The sequence below is a fragment of the Giraffa tippelskirchi genome, chromosome 14, assembly GCF_054371585.1.
Source record: "Giraffa tippelskirchi isolate mGirTip1 chromosome 14, T2T-mGirTip1v1.2.pri, whole genome shotgun sequence".
NCBI classification, from domain to species: domain Eukaryota; kingdom Metazoa; phylum Chordata; class Mammalia; order Artiodactyla; family Giraffidae; genus Giraffa; species Giraffa tippelskirchi.
Genome location: NC_137288.1, coordinates 11,817,688 through 11,827,500, shown reverse-complemented (window position 1 = coordinate 11,827,500; position 9,813 = coordinate 11,817,688). Strand labels below are relative to the sequence as shown.

At 58.7% G+C, this 9,813-nt stretch overlaps 1 long non-coding RNA gene across 2 annotated transcripts in view; it reads left to right on the top strand.

Moving 5' to 3' along the window:
- The window catches only part of LOC145534273 (uncharacterized), a 32,487-nt gene extending 23,619 nt beyond the window's left edge, over positions 1 to 8,868 (top strand). For both annotated transcript variants that reach the window (XR_014074393.1, XR_014074394.1), the window contains exons 2-3: positions 5,115 to 5,308; positions 5,936 to 8,868. This is a non-coding gene — a long non-coding RNA (uncharacterized LOC145534273). The remainder of the gene's footprint in view (positions 1 to 5,114; positions 5,309 to 5,935) is intronic.
- Positions 8,869 to 9,813: the final 945 nt, after the last annotated feature.

Sequence of the window (9,813 nt, the reverse complement as noted above, 5' to 3'; positions counted from 1 at the left end):
TCCATCTAGTCTGACCCCGAGGCGCCACATCCCGGGGACACGCTCTCGAGCGAGGCGGCCCAGACCGTGCCCGCGCGCCGCCACCGGCTCGGGGACGAGGGCGGGCGCGACGGACTCCTCCTCGCCACGGCCGCGGGGCTGGGGAAGCCGGGGCCGACCGGGCGTCGCCCCCCGGCCCTTCTCCTCCTGCACTCACACCGCGGGGGCGGCCGCACGCACGCGGCGCACGCACGGTTCCCCCCCACGTGCCGGACACCCGGCGGGGCCCGGCGGGACCCTCCCCCGACTCGGCGGGGGGAGGCGCGGGCCGCGGTAGGCAACGAGCGGCACACGGCCCCACCGCGGGGCCGGCGCACCCATCCCCCCTCACAGAGGAGAGGTGGGGGGATTCTGCCCACGTGCTCTGGCAGTCGCCACGGCGGCTACACTGCGCACTCAGGAGGGGCAGCGGCCGGGGGCTCCGGTACCCCAGAGGCTCCCTCTCGGATCGCTAGAGAAGGCTTTCTCACCGAGGGCGCGCCGTCCCTCACCCCATCGTCTCTCCTTCGGGCCCACGGAGGCGCTCCACGAGCCGCCGATCCTCGACTGGGCGGGAGGGGTCTGCGGTACAGGTAAGCGGACGACCACACGGGAGCGTGTGCACGGTCGGGGCCGGAGCACGGCCCGTGCCTCCACGACGAGGCAGCACCTGCCCCCAACGGAAGAGGCGAGGGGAACAGGCACGCCTCTCTTCCCGTCTCGACCCCTCCCCCAACGAGAGCCACTCGCGGGACACACACACACCCCACCGCGGTGGGGGACCCGAGGAGGACGCCGGGTTAAGGGAAACGACACCACCGCTCGGCCTCAGGCACCTGAGGGGGCGACCTGGAGCGCTCCAGGGGCACCACCGAGGGTCAAACGAGGCACGCTCACCCACCCACGCGGGGCGCGCGGCGCAGCGGCGGGCACAGCCCTCCCCACCGCGGGGAGGGCCGCTCGCGGGACACGCGCCGAGAAGGCGAAGCGAGAGCGTCCGCTGTGTCCGAAGACCGACGGCCTCACTGACGCCCCGTGGAGGGGGGGCGGGCAGGAGACCGAGAGTCAGGGCCGGAGGCCGCACCCACCCTCCCGCCTTCCTCACCCTCCCCGACGGGCAGGGGGAAAGGCAGGCGAGGGGCCCCGTGGACAGACCGAGAAGACCGCACACGTTCACCAGGAACGCCCGTCCCTCGTCCGGCACGGCTTAGGCCCGGCCCGGGAGAGCACGACCACACCACATCGATCCGTTGAGCCGAGGGGGAGGGGGGAAGGCACGGTGAGGGCAGTCGCCGGAGGGGCCCGCTTTAAGCCTCACCGGCCGCCTCCCCCCGCCACACCTCACCTCACCTCAGGCGACAGCCGCCGACGACCCCAGGAGGAGGAGCTGCCTGACACGGGGCACGGAGCCTACAGAGCGGGGGTCGTCCCGGCCACCACCGGGCGCCCGCAGCGGGGGTCACACAGGGTAGAAGACCCACGGCGCCTCGCCCCGCCGCCCTCGGGTCGCCCAGAGACCGGAGGTGGCGCCACGGGTCGGGTCTGCCAGACACGCCACGCGGGAGCCGACGCACAGGCCCAGGCCGGCGGCCCAAAGGCCCAGAGCCCCGCGTGCGTCCAGAGGCCCAAAGTCCTCGGCGGCAGACGCCGAGAGAGACCGTGTCGGCACTTACCTGGTGGCAGAAAAGGCCCATTTCGGGCGACAAAATGACAGCGCCCGACAGCGGGGCCCACCCACGACTGGCAGGGAGGGACCTTGGCACCTTGGCACCGCCACCTGTCCCCAGCACTACCCCAGAAACACCAGGCCCGGAGCTGTCGGGGGTCATCTGGTCGACTGGGGGGGGGGAGGGGGGCGAAGGGGGCGCCCGGTGGGCGAAGTGGGGGCGCAGACGCCAAGGGGGAGGGAGCTGGCCGGAGACGCCCTCCCCCTTCGCCCGCACGGGTAGGTGTACCCGTCCGTCCGTCCGAGTCTCCGAGCGGGGGTTTGGCTTCGAGTTGCCAAAGAGAAAAACGAAGAGAGACCCGCCGGCGAGGCGCCTCCCACGAGACGAGCGGGCCCCAACGAGGGACCACGCCCGGGGCCCCAGACCGTCCTGTCCGGGGCACCCAGGACGGCTCGAGCCGGTCCCTGACCTCCTGGCCGTGATTCAGGGAGTTGGGGAGGGGTGAGAAAGCAAACCCTCCGGGGGTGGCAAACCCTCCTGAAAGGGCGGGAAAGCAAAAACCTCCTGAAGGGAGACGCAAACCCTTCTGAAAAGGCGAACAGCAAACCCTTTTTGAGGGCGGGAGCCAACCCTCCTGGCAGAAGAAGGCAAACCCTCCTGAGGGCGAAAAGCAAACCCTCCTGAGGGAGGCCCGGTCAGGCCACCCCAGAGCCCGGCTCTGGAGCGCCGCCGCCGCCGCGACGGCCACCCTCCTCAGAAACCTAGAGAACCAATCTCCGGCGACAGCAGGACGTCCCTAGGCCTCGGCGCCACCGCCACTGTCGCTGCCAGCAGAGCCGGTCTCTGAGAGCTGTGCCCTCGGGCCCGGCGGCTGAGTCACAACCCTCCTGAAGGTCGCCGAAGCTCCAGAGGGGAGGGACACTATAAAAGCGGCCGCCAGGTGGCTCCTGACAACCGGCTCCAATGTCCCGAGGACGGGTCGCTGTCGCCGGCCGCCGAGGACGCCACAGCGCCGGCCGCCCAAACGCCCGAGCTCGGCTCGGAGCCGCCGCCTCCGAGAGACGCGACGCGACGCGACCCCGGCCGCAGAGGAAGGGAGAGGAGCTGGGAAATAGCTCCCCAGGAGGCTGCCACGAAGGAGACGCGCTCCCCCCCCACCCACGCGATTCCAGGCTGGTGGGCGGACATTCCACGGAGACGCCGGCGGGCGGCGGGGCTCGGGGCGGGGACGGCCGAGAGAGGGGCACCAGTGACATCCCGGGCTCCCCCGGGCCCCCTCCCCCGAAGGAGGGAGGGAGGGAGAGAGAGAAGGGAGGGAGGCAGGGAGGGAGGGACCGACCGGCAAAGCGAAACCAGGCAAGCGCTGCTCGGAGAACAAAGCAGGACTTCTCGAAAGCAGACACAGACACAGACACGCAAGCCCAGGAGCAAGAAAGGAAAAGAAGGAGACACTCGGACCCCCAACAAGAGAAAACGAAAGTCAACCTGTGTCGAGACCGTGATCAAGTCCAACGACAACAAACACAAGCATGCGCCGGTGGGCGGGGAAAGTGCGCTTGAGGTCAGGAGAACATGGATTTCAAAATAACTGGCCACAAACACCGGAAAGGAAAGGCGGCCGGGCGGCCGGGCCGGGCGGTCGGGTCTGGGGTGGGGTGGCAGGGCTGCTGGGGGCGGGGGTCGGTGGCGGGGGGGGTGGGGGTGGGGGGTGGGGGGTGGAGGAAACGGGAGCACCTAGAAAGAGGAGGAGACTGTCGGCCGTGCTGAGACACGGAGACATCACACGGCTGGGGACCCGTTCCTATCGTTTGCCCCGGGGTGTGAGAGAGACTTGGCCTCCCGTCTCCTGGGATTTCATCTCCCCAGCAACAACGGTCAGGCAAGCTGTCGGGTGTGTGTGTGCTGCGGGGGGTTGGGGGGTTGGGGGGCGGGGTGGGGAGAAAAAAGAAGACGCCTTTCAAGTGAAAGGAGGGAGCGTAAAGGTCACTGAACCCTCTGACAGCGGCCTTCCATTTTCCACACCAGTGACACGTTCTCCCAAGTCGCCCGGTTCCAGAAAACGCTTTTCGGAAACAGAATCCTCGGGGCCCGCGAACTCCTTAGGAATCCTCGGATGAGCTTCCGGGCCAGGCTATACCGTAGGCAGCGCGCTTCCCCTGAAGCCAAAGCCACGGGCTCCAGAGGGCCACGTCCAAGAAGCTGATCTGGTACGGAACCCGATGTCTTCTTCTCTAGGACACTTCTAGCAGCAGCAAGAGTGCCAGTTTGTGAGAATCGAAGGTGAAGCCGGCACGATGTAAACCCAGCGATGTGAGCGGTCAGAGGCCCATCTAGATTCGAACTCCAGTGCTGGAGGGAGGGGAGCAGTGGGGACAGGAGGGTGGCCTGCGAGTCCGCCGTCCTGTCCCCACTCCCCGTGTGAACATCCGCCCCGTGGAAGGTGTCGAGGAACCTCATGACCTGACCTACGGGGTGAACCGTCGCCAAAGACAAAGAATTCCTCCAGCCAGGCGTCGTCCGCAGCCACGAACCCCTTCCCTCCGTCGCCCGGCCTTTCAGAATGCCACGTGGAGCCCTCTCGAGACGTGTGGGGCTTGGAGGTATGGGCCCCCGAATTCTCCTCGCCCGGCCCTGCAAGAAACCATCCCGGGCCTGCCCCACATGAAGACTTCTCGGGCTTTTCGGTGGACCGGGCCTCCCAGGGTGCCCCTGCACCCGGCACCCTGCGACATCCCGAGAGATCCCACGGAGAAACGTCTCCGGCCACTCGCGCGGCATCTGCCTCGCTGGCGGGCGCCCCTTCCAACCTCCCCAGAGATACGTGAGCACGGACGCTTCTTCCCCATCTGGGTCCCCTCACAGGCTCTGTGAGTTCCTGCGGTTCCGCACGCCCTCGACTTGGCTGTGGTTCGGGGCTCTGTTCTGTTCTGTGTTTGCTCTCCGGCCCACGTGATCTCTCTGGCTAGGGCACCCAGGAAAAGCGAAAAGAAATCGAGTCCGTGTGAGTACTATTCAGGCATCAAGTGGGGATACCTACCAATGACCTCTAACGTGGATCCACCAAGATGGCGGCCGTGTGGGGTTCAGGAGGATCATTTTGCGTTTTCTGGGGGCGCTATTTGCTCTCAATGATTTCACGTGCCTTTTGGGCATGGCTCACGGAGATGGGACGTGAAGCAGCAGGGCAGCCACATCTGGCGTCTCGGCCTAGCTAGGGCGGCTCCACGAGTGACCTCTCGGAACCGGGGCTGAGACCGCCATCCCTCCCCGGGCCCCCCTCGGTGGCTGGGTGTGGGGGGGGGAGGGGGAGGTTTCGGAGGGGAGACGGGAGATCTGGGCTTGTGGTTGGGGGCGCGCGGGGCCACACGTGTCCTGTCATGATATTCCTGCAGCGCTCCAACGAGATAAATATTATTCTCTATTCTGCAGATGGCTATCTGTACCTGAATGGAAATGTATTAGACTCTTGAAATCCGAGCCTTGACGAGGGGTGCGCCCTGTACGTCTCGGGCTACAGGCAGCATACGGAAACTGAAGATATCAGGAATCACGTATAAAGGTTAAAGTCAAAGAAACGGACCTAGTTCAGGGGCAGACTTAGTCTTCCTCGCTGCAGCCTCAAGGTAAACGCTGGGGGTACCCAGTCTATTCTTGGGAAGATACAGTGTTTATTTTAACTGTTGCCAGCAACGCAGCTTCTCCTCTGCCGGAGGTGAAATTGAGATTTAGTTCTTGCAGCTAGTAGTTCTTTTTCAGAACATCTATCAGGAAGGATCCGAATAGCTTGTCATGTCCCTGAAAGTATACTAGAGAACATTTGGTTCAGTTCTCGTACCCAGAGACTGGGGAAATTAAGGTGGCACTAGAAATCGCACCTTTGGGTTATATAGTATCTTTGCTGGAAAACAGGCTGCTCTGAAACTCTAATTGTATCAAACAGTAGCAGGGATAAGAAGTGCATGATCCACAAGTTTCAGTAAAGCTGGCTCTCCCGCTCCTTAACATTATATACATTGTTAACAAAAGTTTAGAACTGGACACTTGATGGCAACAAAGAGGCATCCTGTTTGGCGTTTCTTCGGACTGCAGCCGGGAGAGGAGCAGAGCCGACTTGTTCAGTCCCCGGTCCCGCTACTCCTAGGCCTTTCCTCACACTTGATCTTGGATGCTCTGGGGGCAGGTTGTGTCTGCAACAAGCACTCGATGTGTCCGGAAGCACTGAATCCTCTGTTCATTGACTTTGTTCCCAGGACTGTCTCAGGAGGTGACGATGTTTTCCCATGGGGGAATCTGTGTCAGAGGCTTGCCAACCATACTTTCCACGTGGTTCATGAAAAGCTCGCCCGTCGCCGGTCACCTGTCAACTCACCATCCGTACGAGAGTCAGCACCAACACGCCCGGCAGAGCTGAGCGTCAAGAAGGGGTTGCGTGGAAAGAGATTTGTATGCTTGGTCCTGGTCCTGGTTATAGACAGAAAGTATCAAGGGGGAATAACTCCCAGAATAAGTAGGCTTGCCTGGAATGCGAAATAGTGAGAAGAGGCCTCGCGCTTGGAGGACGGGTCAGAGCTTTAGCCACGGGAGAGTGAAAAGGAAAGGCCCGGGAAAGGGCCGTGGGGCAGGGGACGGTCTGAGCCCAGCACCAGCGGTGAAGGACGAGGAGGCACCTTGAAAGAACGTGCTGTTCGGAGGTTTGTGGTAAGAGCACACCGGTGCTGCTAAAGATGAGGCTTGTGGAACCCAGATAGTAAGGAGGAGCCAGAAACAGGCCAGGAAGGATGAGAATCCCGTGTACTGAGGACCTGCACTTCACCAAGCCCACAGCAAAGGGTGCTGTCTAGATTCAAACCCAGTCACTTGCGCAAACGCCGCTCAGCCACCTCCTCATCTACAAGGCCGACAGATACTCGGTGCGTGAGGTGCGTGTACGTACAGTCTAGGTGGACGGCACTCACATATCAGGCAACCACACAGCTAATACATGCTTTGAAAGAACCAAGAGTGAGCTGATAGCTTTTTCTGGATCTGCCTATAAGCAAAGATACCGCTCGCTGCATACTGTGGATCTCGACTCCTGTCTCACGTCTCCATGAAGCCGTCAGAAAAGTACTGTTCGTGCTCCCTCTCAGGCCAGGAATGACACTTCAAGTGTAACGTGCTCACGAAGTCCTCAGAGATTCATGGATTTGAATCGAGAAATTCCACCTGGTCCTTTCGCTCCCGATCCACTCCTGCTCTCACCACTACTACCACACGGGTCAGACACGAGCGAGTTCCCCTGAATTAGCTTGCACACGTGGGGGTGGAGTTAGCTTTCGGCACACGGATATTTAGAAATTCCATGGCAGTAGGCCAGGTATTCACATTATGTATCGGATATTCGCCTAATTTGATAATAAGAGAGCCCGGGCCTCAGGCATAACTTCAGGCCGATTTTCCCTCCAACGGAAACAGCTCAGATGGGCTGGCAGCCCGAGAGAACGAGCAACTGCCACTAACAGACTGAGACACCTGTGGGCTCCCTCCATGGGGAGACCTTCTGCCAAGGCTTCTCCCTCAAGGGCCGTTACCCAGCCTGCGGGCATCAGCTGAGGAGAAGGGGAGGTGGGTGCCCCGGAAACCAGCCGCGCTCGAGTCAGTCTCCCAGGAGCTCTCGTTCCAGCTCTGGACGCTCACTCCCGGGCCCGGGTTCTCACTCCCGCTTTCAGATGGATCCCAGGCCCTTCTTCAGAGAAGTTCCTCCAGATGAGTCCCCAGCCACCAGTGGGCCTCATTCGACCTTGCGGGACCTCCCTCCCCTTCTGAAGCTAGGTTCCGTCTCTCTCTTCACAAAACTTTAAGTCCAAGATGGATTGTTAACAATGACTTGCCATTTCCTTTTGTTCTCACCATTATTCTGACTACTTGCATTTAATTCCGCTCACCTTCGGATTGCTTGTGACACTCCAGGCCACCGAAAAAAAGAGAGTTTCTGTTCTGGGCTCAAAGATCCTCAGGAGGCATTTGGGCCTCACTTTACCTCTGCTGGAGACAGGAAGGTGGCAGGTGACCGGGACCTGCCAAGAGCAGAGCAGAAGCTGTGCCCCTGAGCAGTGGTGCCTGGCTCTCTCTCATTGGTCGCAGAGGGTCTGCAAGATTCGAGGGGGTTCCTGACGGCCCCACCATGCTGGTGAGCCGTGTCGTCTCATCTCATCGGGAATCTGACCCCGCATCGGCAAGCGTAGCCATGTGCCCTCACCCTGAGTCTCTAAACCCTTCCCAGACCATCACTCGGCCCGCCTTCTCCTCTCAGGCAGAATGAACCTGGGCTTCTCTCCTGGGACAGGTCATTCTGTGTCATGGGATGTCCTCTTTACTCCTATTGCCGGCAACAGGAGTATTGATGTGCTGCTCATAGGTCAGAGACTCCTCATTCGTATTACCCAGAGGCTTTTCTTCAGTCAGTAAATTTTGTTCCTTTGAAGTCAAAGGGATTGCATTGCCTTTGAAGACTATCATTTCTGACCTAGTCGCAAACCGTCTCTTTTGAGGAACTTCCTTAGGGTTCCAGGGATTAAGACAGTTTGCTTCCATTGCAAAGGGCACAGATTCTTTCCTCGATTGCAGGATCTAGATCTCCCGTGCCTCACACTGTAGCCAAAAAGGTATATTTTAAATATAAGAGGGCCAAGCATAAACCTACTACTTTCCCTTTCCATTATTATGATAATAATCTAGTTCTCTTCAAGGCAACACAAATGTTTCTTACTAACTAGAAGGATCATGTCGCGGAAATTATAAAGAGAAAAACAGGGAATTACTTCATGGTATCTCACTACATCCGTCTCTGATCCAACGTACGAAAAATCAAGGAAGTCCACGTAAAGTATCATCTTTAAATAGAGCTCTCCACTTTGAGAGAATAGAACTAAACTCATTAAAACTAAGTTTTCCAGTATGTGGCTGCTTTGAAATCTTGCATCCAACCGACAATTCTGGAACCTATGATAATTCAGAATTGAGTAACCGATGACACAAACACTCTACTAGTCAGGGGGACGTTTTGGATCGCCTGAGTTCTAGGTTCTCAATGTTATCAAGCCAGACACAATCTTCACGGTTTTTCATAGATCCTGTAATATCTTTTTTAAAATTTCAACTTTTTTGAGGTACAATTGACATATAAAATTGCAAGAAATTGAAATATGACTGTGGTGATTTCACGTGTTTACGATGTGAAAGGATTCCTCATCCAGTTAATTCATATCACCTCACATATTTCACCTTCTTTTTTTTTTCTTCCCTCCATCTTTCCCACTTAGATTTTATCTTCATAAGATTTCATTTATACAAAACATGTCAAAAAGATTGCCGTGTTTTACATTAGATCCTCAGACTCTATTCATCTTATAGCTGAACATTTGTTCCCTTTTACCAACCTCTCCCCATAGCCCTAGTAACCACTTTTCTACTCTCTGTATGAGTTTTACTTTTTCCGGGAGGCACTGTCAGAGCCAGTCCTGAAATTTCCTCCAATTACAATTCTTCTCTCAGAGTCATCAGTCCATTTTGTGTTATCTTTCATGTTTTACAAAATTACTCCTAACCAGCAATGGAGCAGGTGTGGCAGGCAATGAGCCAAGAAGATTTACAGGGTGGCATCCACTTACTGTGGGAATTAACCATGGCATTGATCAGTCTATCAACCTAGAAAGAGATAACTGGACATTGCACAAAAATTTGCTTATTTCTTTGTAGAAGTTTGGCATTAAACTAAACCCTTAGTTTGGGATGGGATGGGGTGGGGTGGGGTGGGGTGGGGTGGGGTGGGGGGGTGGGGGGTGGAGGAAACGGGAGCACCTAGAAAGAGGAGGAGACTGTCGGCCGTGCTGAGACACGGAGACATCACACGGCTGGGGACCCGTTCCTATCGTTTGCCCCGGGGTGTGAGAGAGACTTGGCCTCCCGTCTCCTGGGATTTCATCTCCCCAGCAACAACGGTCAGGCAAGCTGTCGGGTGTGTGTGTGCTGCGGGGGGTTGGGGGGTTGGGGGGCGGGGTGGGGAGAAAAAAGAAGACGCCTTTCAAGTGAAAGGAGGGAGCGTAAAGGTCACTGAACCCTCTGACAGCGGCCTTCCATTTTCCACACC